The sequence below is a fragment of the Apteryx mantelli genome, chromosome 1 (genome assembly GCF_036417845.1).
Source record: "Apteryx mantelli isolate bAptMan1 chromosome 1, bAptMan1.hap1, whole genome shotgun sequence".
Classification (NCBI taxonomy): domain Eukaryota; kingdom Metazoa; phylum Chordata; class Aves; order Apterygiformes; family Apterygidae; genus Apteryx; species Apteryx mantelli.
Genome location: NC_089978.1, coordinates 2,229,937 through 2,242,067, shown reverse-complemented (window position 1 = coordinate 2,242,067; position 12,131 = coordinate 2,229,937).

The window sequence follows — 12,131 nt, the reverse complement described above, 5'->3', positions numbered from 1 at the left end:
TGTCCTCGGAGCCCTCCAGCCACCCCACCAGACTGCGTCAAAGCCGGCACGTGAGCCACCGCGCCACAAACCTTGCCGCCGTGCTGCGGGGCAGACGCTGACGTGTTCGTGGGTTGCACTTTTATGTAGGCGTTTGGGGTTTCCCCTAGAGCACGGGCATGCCCTTCTCCTGAAGTGTCTGCTCAAGCGTGGGAAGGTGTCAACAGATGTGGAACATCTGCCAGAAGAAGAAGGGCCAGAACAGGCAGCCGAGTCTCCCGCATCCTATTCCCTCTCCTGGCTTTGCGCTGCCCCATAACACCTCCACGCCAACGCTTGCCCCTCTGCAGGGCAGCTGGAGGGTGCTGGACTTTGGCACGGGGGCAGCAAGAGCAGAGGGGGGGCTTTGGGTCAAGACTAGCGCGGCTTTCACTCCTCATGCGGGATGGCCCATGGGCACACGTAGCTGCAAGCGGGGGCATCACTAGCAGGTTAACATAACTCCGTGAGCACGGTTTGTTCTGGGTCCCCAGGTCCTGGTAGCATGGAGGCCTTCACAGAATAGTTGGGGTTGGCAGGGACCTCTGGAGATCATCTAGTCCAACCCCTCTGCTCAAGCAGGGTCACCTGGAGCACCTTGTCCAGGACTATGTTCAGATGGCTTCTGAACATCTCCAAGGATGGAGACTCCACAACCTCTCTGGGAAACCTCCTCCAGTGCTCTGTCACCCTCACAGTAAACAAGTTCTTCCTCATGTTCAGACAGACCTGCCTGTGTTTCAGTTTGTGCCCATTGCCTCGCGTCCTGCCGCTCGGCACCACTGAGAAGAGTCTGGCCCCATCCTCTCGACACCCTCCCTTCAGATACTTGTACGCATTAATAAGATCCCCTCTCAGCCTTCTCTTCTCCAAGCTAAACAGGCCCAGCTCTCACAGCCTTTCCTCATAAGAGAGATGCTCCAGTCCCCTCATCATCTTTGTAGCCCTTCGCTGGACTTGCTCCAGTAGTGCCACATCCCTCTTGTACTGGGGAGCCCAGCACTGGACCCAGCACTCCGGATGTGGCCTCAGCAGGGCCGAGTAGAGGGGAAGGATCACCTCCCTCCACCTGCTGGCAATGCTCTGCCTAATGACCATTGGCCTTCTTTGCTGCAAGAGTGCATTGCTGTATCGTTTTAAACTTGTTGTCCGCCAGGACTCCCAGGTCCTTCTCCGCAGAGCTGCTTTCCAGCAGGTCAGCCCCCAACCTGTACTGGTGCATGGGGTTATTCCTCCCTAGGGGCAGGACCCTGCACTTTTGAGCTTCATGAGGTTCCTCTCCGCCCACCTCTCCAGCCTGTCCAGGTCTCTCTGAATGGCAGCACAGCCCTCTGGTGTATCAACCACTCCTCCCAGTTTTGTGTCATCTGTGAACTTGCTGAGGGTGCATCTGCCCCATCATCCAGGTCATGGATGGATAAGCTGAACAGGATTGGAGCCAGTATTGATTCCTGGGGGACACTGCTAGCTACGGGCCTCCAACTAGACGTTGCACCGCTGACCACAACCCTCTGAGCTTTGCTGTTCAGCCTGTTTTCAGCCCGCCTCGCTGTTTGCTCATCCAGCCCGTACTTTGTCAGTTTGCCTATGAGGATGCTACCAGAGACAGCGCTGAAAGCCTCACTGAAATCAAGATAAACGACATCCGCTGCTCCCCCCTCATCCGGCCAGCCAGCCATCTCGCTGCAGAAGGCCATCAGGCTTGTCAAGCACGATTTCCCCTTCGTAAATACATGCTCCCAGTCACCTTCTTGCCCTTCACATCTGGAGGTGGTTTCCGGGACCAGCTACTCCACTGCCTTTCCAAGGATCAAAGTGAGCCTGACCAGCCCCAGATCCTCCTTCTTGCCCTTTTCGGCCGTAGGGGTGACATTTGCTTTCTTCCAGTCCTCAGGAACCTTACTGTGATCACCATGAGCTTTCAGTGATAACCCAGAGCAGCCTCGGGACAACGTTGGCCAGCTCCCTCAGCACTCGCGGGAGCATCCGTCAGAGCCGCAAGAGCCGGGTCAGTGCCGTGCTGCTGCCAGTCCCGTGCAATGCCCAACATGGGTCTGAGATCCCACCAAGATCTGCATGCAGGCACGTGGCCAGGTCCAGCTTGACTCACGGGAAGGAGCAGCACTTGAGGTGCTACAGGGTGACAACCTCCCGAGATGGGGCTACCTGCCCGGCCTGACCAGCAAAAGGCACCGGGAAGGGAGAGAGACCGTTTGCTCGGGGGGACCTCCTCGCAGCAAGACGGCTTGCGCGCACCGATATGCATCGACTTGCACAACCGGGGCGCTGCTCGTTTCGGGTAATATTTGACAAAAGCCGTGAAATCCCCGAGGCCGAAACTGGGAAGTCCTGCAGAGAGCAATCCGCAGCCGAGGGCCGAGCAGCCGTCGGGCTGGGGAGTTGCATCTATTTCGGAAACGGCGAGCCCAGGCTGACCTCCTGCGTGCAATGAGCTGTCGCAAGCCCGCCGCTTCCCAGCCCGGCCTTCCTCCGAGGTTTTTTTCCCCCACGAATAGCGAACCGGCCCCGTTTTCCCTCGCGCCGTGCCGCATGAGCAGGCAGCGCCTCTCCCAGCCCGCGCCGGCTCTTTCCATCGGCAGCTCCGGAGACCTAGAAACGAGACTCCTGCCCTGGTTTCCAGAAAGAGGAGAAACGCCGCGGGCGGATGGGAACGCGCTGCCCGCAGCCTCTCGGATAACCTCTCCGACACGCGAGACGGGCCAGCGGTGGGGGCCGCGGCGCTGCACCGCGACGGGACCCGTCGGAGCAGCCGGCACCTCCGAGCGGGGCCGCGCCGCCCCGCCGCAAGCGGCCGCAGCGCTTGCGAAAGCCACGTGCAACCTCTCAAGGCCACCAGCAGTCCGGAAAACTGCAGGATAAAGGTGAAAGCGGCCGGGAGGGATGATGCTGCCCGGGGTGCGACGAGCCCTGTTATTTCCCGGCACAGCAGGCGATGGGAAACCCTGCCGTTCCCGCCCGTAATCAACCCTTTAAATGCAGCCACCCCCCGTAAAATCACATAGTCTCCAAATTCACGGCAGCCGAGGGCAGGAGGGGACAGGCCGTGTCCCCGCAGGGTTTGTTCGCCGTGGCACGCGCGTCCCCGGCCCGGGATCGGCTCTTCCAGCACCGTGAACCCTGATACGTGTCTTATTTGGGGCTTGCTGGAGGGATTTTTTTTTAGACATGCTAAATAACGTTTGGAGGATTTCCTGGTGCTATAAATAAACCGATCACAAAATCTGCCCATCCGAGTCACATTCTCTCTGACTCACTCTCTGACCCTTCCGAACGGCGCCACGGCGTCAGCGGCCACGGCCGAGCTGCTGCTGCTGCTGCTGCTCCCGGCACGGCAGAGCTGCTCCGGCTCCGCGGGACGGCGGATCCCTGCACCCCTCGTCTGCCCCCTGTGCAGCCAGCCGTGCTGCGGGGTGCCGGAGCCGGCGAGCAAACTGCAGCTGGCAGCATCCTGCATCCGAAGCGGGATGCGACGGGCGGCCCCGGGAGCGGTTAGGAACCCGCCGCACCGGGGACTCGCCCTCTATCGCGGGTTATGGCCGAAGCGGCGTGGAAGTCCTCCCTTGCACCGAGGAGCACGCTCAGGACTGCGCACGCACGTGCAGGCGGGCGCGCTTTCCCTCTCACCCCTCCGCAGCTTAATAAAAAAAATAAAAATGAAGCTATGCTTAAAAATAGCCGAGCGACACCGCTGTCACAGGACGTCCAGTTTCGCTCGCACCAGCGCTGACCCGTCCCCCAGCCGGTCGCCTCCGCAAGCGCGTTTTTAGGGGAAGCGGGGTGGCGGGGATGCAGAGCGAGAGGCGGCCCCGACCTTGCAGGGGGCTCCCCACGCTCCGGCGCCCCATTCCCAGCCGGATCCGCGACCCCACGCGGGTCAGCATCTCGCTCGCGAGCGGCTTTGCGCCGTGCGAAGGGATGGGCTCGCCGAGCCTCGCTCTGCGGGAGCGTCGCCACCGGCTTTGCAAAAAAACGCGGAGCCCCCCCCTCCTTAGCGCGACCCGCTCTGCAAAGCCGCGGCACCGAAGCGGCGCGACGGAGGGCAAAGCCGCCGGGAGAGCGGGGCAGCAGAGCCCGCGGGCGGAGATGGCACGGCCCCACCGCGCCGCGGTCGCCCGTCGCTTCTGCTTTTGCAACGGAGCAGGAAGAGGAAGATGTTGCGCTCTGCAGCCAGGAGGCCGCCGGGGCGCGGGACGCAGGGCAAAGCCGCGGGGGGGGTTGCAACGGGGACGGCGTGTGCCCCCCGCGGCTCCCGGCTCGCTCCGAGCGCTCGCCGCCGCTGCACGGGACGGAGCGAGCCGGCTGCCGCCCGCATCCCTCGCCCTCCGAGCCGAGACGCTGGCGTCTGCTCTCCGGCATCGCGCGCCGGCCATGTAAATCATTCATCGGGGTCGCGTCCTCCTCCGGCCATTAATCATTTAACCTCTTTCCCGAGAGGGGAACGAGGAAATTCCAGAAACCAAAAAACCTGGCCCGAGAGGAGAGGAGGAAATTCCAGAAACCAAACCTGCCGGGAGAGACACCGGGAGCGACCGGGGCGGGCGGAGGGGGAGCAGCGCCGGAGACGGCACCGCGCAGTGGCTAATCCCCGCCGCGCTCACCGGCCGCATTCCTGCCCGGGATTAGGCAACCCGCTCCGGAGGGGGAGTTTCGTAAGAGACTTAGAGGCCGCAAGAGCCGGGGATTTGAGGCAGCACGGCCACCCGGCTTGCAAAGGTTATTTTTGGTTAATTTTTGGTTAATTTGGGGGCTGTTTTCGCTGCCGCCCGGCACGTGATTCCCAGAGCATCATCACACGCTGCAGGTTGGGACTCCGGCGGGTCCCTCTCCCCATCCCGCCGGGTCCGTGCCGCGGCCGGGAAGCCAGGATAAATCATTCGCGGGGAGAGCGCTCGCCAAGCCGGGGGGGGATCCTGCCGGGGGGACGCGAGGGGCTAAGTGACGTGACCAAGGTCGGGGGCTACGTGGCCGCGGGCAGAGCCGCCCGCTCCGCCGGTGCCGAGCCGCAGCCCAGCCCGAGCCCGCGGCTCCTCCCTGCCGCCGCCGCCGCCGCCACCACCGCTGCCACCACCACCGCTTTTCTCTTTTTGTGGCCAAACCGCCGGGCTCCGGGGGTGCCGAGGAGGAAAGCAGGACCCGGAGCCCAGCAGCCAGGGGAGAAGCACCCGCTCGGCCGGGCTGGCTTCGCTCCCGAGCGCTCCTGCAAGCCGGCGGGCGGCACGGCCGGCGGCGAGAGCCCGGCGTCACCCGCGCCCCGAGCCCCAGGATCCCTCGTCCCTGGCAGCGCGGCGAAACGGGCCGAGCACGGTACCTTGTCGCCGCCGCGGGGCCGCGTCCAGCGAGGCCGCCCGGCGCCCCGCGGCCCATGCTTCCTCCTCCTCCTCCTCCTCCTCCGGCGGCGGCGGCGGCGGCAGCACCGGAGAGGCTTTGCCGAGGGGTTTCTGCCCGCCGCGGCACTTCCTCAAACGCCTCCGCGGCGGCTGGGAACTCGCAGAAAAGACAGCGGCGCCCGCTGAAACCCCTGCGCGCATCGACGCGCGTCGCAACGACCGCGCCGCGAGGAGCCGCCGGCGCTTGCCGAGCCCCTGCGGGACCGACGGAGACGCGCTCCGGGCCGCGCTCCGGGCTGCGCTCCTGGCGGCGTCCGCGCTGCCCAATTTCCTGCCCTCGCTGCCCTTTTTTTTTTTTTTTTAACCCCTTCCTGCCTGCCTAAACGAAGGGAAGACCCACAGTCCGGTGGCGCGGCGGGGACCGCTGCCTCCCGGCCCCCATCCCGGCGGCACGGGCGCCCCGGGAAGCCGGGCTTGTCCGCGGGGATGAAGGAGAAGGAGACGGCGCGGAGCCCCGTGGACCTCCCACCGAAACCGCTGCAGCGTTTCACCTCCGGAGAGCGGCAAAAGTTTCGCTTCGAGAAGGCAAAAGCGTTTCGTTTTCGGGATTTCAGGGCGCAGGCACGGACCGCGCAGATAAGTCGCACGCAGCAGGCCGTAAGCGGCGCTCGGAAATAAAGCTGCATCCTGCAAAGTCGGCAGGCTCTGGGCGTGGAAAAGGCCCTTCCTGCTCCCGGTGTTGTTCAAATCCCTGAACGCGGCGCCGCAGCCTCACCGCGAGCGCTGGCTGCTGCGTGTTGGCTCCTGCTCGCCCAAACCCTCCTCCGCAGGCGCCCCCGGGCCGCCGAGCTCCGCGCGGTGGGAGCTGCCCCAGGCAGCGGCGCAGGGGTGGTCGGGCTGTGCGCAGCCTGTCGGGGTGTGCGTGGCTGATCGGGGTGTGCGTGGATGGAGTGTTCACAGCTGGAGCGTGCACAGCCGATCGGGGTGTGCGTGGCTGATTGGGGTGTGCACGGCTGGAGCGTGCACAGTCGATCAGGGTGTGCATGGCTGATCGGGGTGTGCATGGCTGGAGCGTGCACAGCCAATCGGGGTGTGCGTGGATGATCGGGGTGTGCATGGCTGATTGGGGTGTGCACAGCTGGAGCACACACAGCCGATTGGGGTGTGCATGGCTGATTGGGGTGTGCACAGCTGGAGCACACACAGCCGATTGGGGTGTGTATGGCTGATCGGGGTGTGCATGGACGGAGCGTGCACAGCCGATCGGGGTGTGCATGGATGATCGGGGTGTGCATGGCTGGAGCGTGCACAGTCGATCAGGGTGTGCATGGCTGATCGGGGTGTGCATGGCTGGAGTGTGCACAGTCGATTGGGGTGTGCACGGCTGATCGGGGTGTGCACGGCTGATCGGGGTGTGCGTGGCTGGAGCGTGCACAGTCGATCAGGGTGTGCATGGCTGATCGGGGTGTGCACGGCTGATCGGGGTGTGCGTGGCTGGAGCGTGCACAGTCGATCAGGGCGTGCGTGGCTGATCGGGGTGTGCGTGGCTGGAGCATGCACAGCTGATCGGGGTGTGCACTGCCGATCGGGGTGCATGGATGGAGCACACACAGCCCATCAGGGTGTGCATGGCTGATCGGGGTGTGCATGGCTGGAGCGTGCACTGCCGATCGGGGTCTGCAGCCCAGGCCTGCCCGGATTCCCATCTCCCCCCCTCTCCGCGGCGCTGGAGCCGTCATTACAGACCTGGAAGTAAAACCCAAGAAGGCGAAGCGGGACCTGGGCTGCAGCGGGGAGGAGGAAACGCGAGTCCCTGACTTCCCGCGGGAGCGCGAGCCGGAGCGGGGACTGCTTTGTAGCAGCCGGGAGGCACCAACCCTGCAGCCTTCCCCCGCGCGGGCGCCGGGAAGCAAAGGGCTGCCGAGCGCCCGGAACCGCGGCACCGGCGGCGCGGCACCGGGCTTCGCGCCAGCTTGGCTGTGCAGTCACCGAAGGCGGTGCAGCGCTCGCAGGGCGACACGCGGCGCTCGGGGGCCTCCACTCGCCGCGAAGGCCCGGCACGCGCAGACCTCGGAGCCGGGGGGCGGCTGCGCGCACCCGGGAAGCGGAGATTGTATCGCCCGCGCTGGCTTTCGCAGTATCTTTCCAGTCCTCTTACCTTGTAATCAAAGACCGGCTCTAGCCCTCGCCCGCCCACCTCGGGGACTTGCAAGGCTCACAGCGCCTGACACACTTTCTGCTCCGCATGGAAACCTCCGCCAAAATAGGTCAGGAAACCGTATCCCCGTGCTCCGCGGGCAGGGTTGCTTGCAGCCTCCCACCCCCCCCCAGCTCTCCCAGCGCAGCCGCCCGGCCTCGTTCAAAGCAGGGAGCTGGGGCTGCAGGCGCGGCGGGATGCTCCCGTGCACGGTGGGATGCTCCCGTGCACGGCGAGATGCTCCCATGCACAGCAGGATGCTCCTGTGCATGGCGGGATGCTCCCATGCACAGCAGGATGCTCCTGTGCATGGCGGGATGCTCCCATGCACAGCAGGATGCTCCCGTGCACGGCGGGATGCTCCCATGCACAGCAGGATGCTCCTGTGCATGGCGGGATGCTCCTGTGCACGGTGGGATGCCCTAGCACACAGATGCCCCGGCGCGCAGCGGGATGCCCCGGTGCACGGCAGGATGCTCCGGCGCACAGACGCCCCGGCGCACGGCGGGATGCCGAGGGCTGCGCACCCACGCGCGCGGCGCCGCACGAAACCGCTCAGGACCCTGTTTTGCCTTCCTGTAAGCGGGAAGTGAAAGCGTCTGGGTGAACGCCTTGAGCGCTCCAGCGGCAGCCTGCCAGCGCCGCGCTCCCCGTGCACAGAGCCCCGACCCCGGGCGCCTGCACCCCTGGGGCCTTCGCGCCTCCTCCTCCTCCTCCTCCTCCTCCTTGGTGCACCAACAACCCTGCCGTGGGCATCCCTTAACCCCCCGGCGGGGACGCAGCTCCCGGCCCCGCCGCCGCGCGCAGCCCGGAGCGAGCGTGGGAACCACCGCCGCTCCGGTTCCCGCGGAGCCCGGCCGAGGGCAGGAGGAAAAGCCGCGGCGGGAGAGGCAGGAGCTCACTTTCTAACCTGTCCCGGCCCTGCCAGGAAGCCCCGGGTTATTTTTAGATGGTTTTTTCTTCTCGCCCTCGAGCGTGACGTTCGGGCCGCGTGCAGCGGCACGTCCGGGCCCCTCGCGCGCTGCAAGCCTGCGGGTCGGGCTCGGCGCCGCGGCGCTACGGAGCGGGGGGGGGGGAAAGGCACGTTTTCAACACCAACAACCTCCACTTGTCCCACCATGGGGTCCTGCCGCCCTTACCATACCTCCAAATCGCGGGTGGAAACCGAGCAAACATCTTTTTTTTTCCCCCCAATCGTCTTGTCAGACCCTTAAAGCGTTTCTGAACCGGCCGCCTGAGGAGCCCTGGAAGCAGGAGCCGAGGGGTGGGAAAAAAAAAAAAACAGGGACTTTCCTGAAAAACGGGTTGGTTTGTTTGTTTCTTCTCTCCCCACCCAGTTTTTCCCAAGGCCTCCACTAAGGGAAAACCGGAGGCGAGGTGGCTGCCGGCGGGGAGCGCGTGGGAGCGCGCAGCGGGGAGCATCCACAGGGGCCTCGCTGTGCACGGTTTGGGGAGAAAGACGGGTTTCTCGGGACCGGCCGTGGTCACCTCCTCCCTGCCCGTCCCCGGGCCGCCTCCGGGAGCTCCGTGGGCAGCGCCGCGCAGGGACAAAGCCGCTTCCGCAGGAAAACCAGCACAGCGCAGCCCGGCTCCTCGCCTGACCCTCGGCTGCTCAAGGCAGCCCGGGGATGCTGCGCTTGCACCGTTGCAGTTTCATCTTCGCTGTTTAACCGCTGCGGTTTCACCTCTGCGCTTGCACCATTGCGGTTTCGCCTCTGTACCTGCACCATTGCCGCTTCACCTTTGCATTTGCACCGTCGCGTTTCACCCCTGCGCTTGCACCGTTGCACTTTCACGGCTGCATTTTCACCTTTGCATTTGCACCATTGCATTTCACTTCTGCGCTTGCACCGTTGCACTTTCACGGTTGCATTTTCACCTTTGCATTTGCACCATTGCCATTTCACCTTTGCATTTGCACCATTGTATTTCACCCCTGCGCTTGCACCGTTGCACTTTCACAGTTGCATTTTCACCTTTGCATTTGCACCATTGCCGTTTCACCTTTGCATTTGCACCATTGCGTTTCACCTCTGCGCTTGCACCGTTGCACTTTCACGGTTGCCGTTTCACCTTTGCATCTGCACCGTTGCAGTTTCACTTCTGCATTTGCCCCGTTGTGGTTTCACCTTTCTCCCTGCCCGGCTGCAGCGCGGCTCCCCGGAGACGTCCCCCCCACTCGTGCCACCCCCCCGCAAGCCCGTCCCGGAGCATCCTTGCTCCCCGCGTGCTCGGAGCGCTGCCTGCAGCATCCCCTTGAACGACCTCGGCGCAGCAGGGTGCTGCGGCCTTACCCGCATCGCGGGGCTCCGGCAGCACCCTAAGGCCCCCGGGGAAGGAGCGGGAGCCTCGGCGCTGCTCCCCCGAGCCGTGCACCTTGGAGACCCCCCCCCCCCCCCCGCATCCCGGATCCCACCGCCTACCTGAGCCATGGGCCACCACCGCGACGCCCCTCTCGGCACGCCGGCTCCTTCGGCAGCCCGCCTCACGCCGGAGCATCCTCTGCTCCGCTAAGGAGCCATTTCTTCTTGCAACCCCCCCTCCCAAAAAAAACCTCTCCCGCAGCCGAGCGAGCGTCCGGCAGCGCCTCCGAGAGCCAGAAGCCCTCGATCCCCCCCGCCGCGAGGGTGCTGCCGGCCGCGTCCCGGCTCCGGCGATGCCTCCGCTCCCTTCTCGCCCGTTCCCGCAGGGGTGGAGCGGCTGCCGGCTCCCGTTTTAATTGGGTCCTATTTTTGCTGCCGCTTTTGGAGCGCTGGGGGAGGACGTGCCGCATCCGAACGCGCGGGCTTCGGCAGCCCGGCCTGCACGTGGGACGGCGGCTGCACGCGCGCATTGGGGGGGGGGGATCGGGACGGGACCGGGGCCGCGCGGCCCTCGGCACCGCTGCGAGCGATGGCCCCGGCGGCAGCCGTTTGCAGCTTTGCAGCCGGGGCGAAGGCGTCGGCGGCCCCGGCTGGCACCGCTGCCGCCGCTGCCGCCGCCGGAAAAGCCAGGAGGGAAACTCAGCGGAGGAGGCCGGACAGGCGAGGGGAGCCGCGGCCCCCGGCCCCCCCCGCCACCGCCCCTGGCCCCGCAAAGCCTCCCCGCGGCGGGCACTGACCTGGCGGGGAGGCTGCAGGCGCTGGCTCTCGGCGGCCCGGAGCCCGGGGGAGGAGGGAAAAGCCCTTCCCAGAATTAAATAAATAAAGCGCCGCGCACGGGCCGGCCCCGGCCTGGCTGCTTCTCCTCCCTGGCATCCCCCCGGCATCCCCCGGCATTCCCTGGCATCCTCCGGCCTCCCCCGGCATCCTCTCGGCATCCCCTGGCATCTCCCCGGCATCCCCCCGGCATCCCTCTGGCATCCCCCAGGATCCCCCCAGTATGTCCCCAGCATCCCCCCAGTATATCCCCTGGCATCCCCCTGGCATCCCCCAGGATCCCCCCAGTATCCCCCCGGCATCCCCCCAGTATATCCCCTGGCTTCCCCCCAGCATCCCCCCAGCATCCCCCCAGTATCCCCCCAGCATCCCCCCAGTATCCCCCCGGCATCCCCCCAGCATCCCGCCAGCATGCCCCCAGTATCCCCCCGGCATCCCCCCAGTATATCCCCTGGCTTCCCCCCAGCATCCCCCCAGCATCCCCCCAGTATCCCCCCAGCATCCCCCCAGTATCCCCCCGGCATCCCCCCAGCATCCCGCCAGCATGCCCCCAGTATCCCCCCGGCATCCCCCCAGTATATCCCCTGGCTTCCCCCCGGCATCCCCCCCAGCATCCCCCCAGTATCCCCCCAGCATCCTGCTGGCATCCCCCCAGCATCCCCTCAGTATCTCCCCAGCATCCCCCAGTATCTCCCCAGCATCCCCCCGCATCCCCCCAGCTTCCCCCCGGCTCCGCACCGCCGCGTGCTCAGCGCTGCACGTGCCCCGCGCCAGGGCACCCCCCAGCCGGGGCAGCGCGGGGACACACGGAATTGCGGGGAAGGGGGCGAGCTGCACCCCCCCCCCCCCAAAAAAAAAGTAGCCGTTGAATCTCCTGGCCAGGATCAACCTCCCTGGAAGGAGGATGGAGGCCTCGAGGGCACCGGGATCTCCTGAGCTTCGCGGGAGCCGGCGGCCAGGCAGGCGGAAGGGCTGGCGGCGGGAAGGGGGCAGTGGAGCCCAGCCCTTAGCAGCCACCGGAGAATCCCCGCGGCACGCGAGGCCGGGGGCAGCGAGCCCCCGGGATTGCCGCTTGCGGAGCGGCCCTCGATCCCGTGCCGGCAGAGCGGAGGCTTTCGGCGCCTCCGGTTAGGGGGGGCCGGGAGCGCGCCAGACGCCCCGGCATCGCCAAAGCGAAGCCCCTTCCGCCCATCCCAGCGGGGCTGAGCGCTCACGGCCGTTTTTCCCCATGGGAACATGCCAGGCTCGGGGCAGCTCCCGGTCGCTCCGGTCTCGGCATCCCGGCAAAGCTGGGAAATGTCCCATTCCCGACCCGAGTGGAGCCAGATGTGGGCTGAGACCTGCCAGCTCGTGACATGGCAGACCCCAAAGGTCTGTTGCCTCGCGTCCTTCCCGTTGCCTCCCACCCCGGAGCGAGGCCGGTGGCGTCGT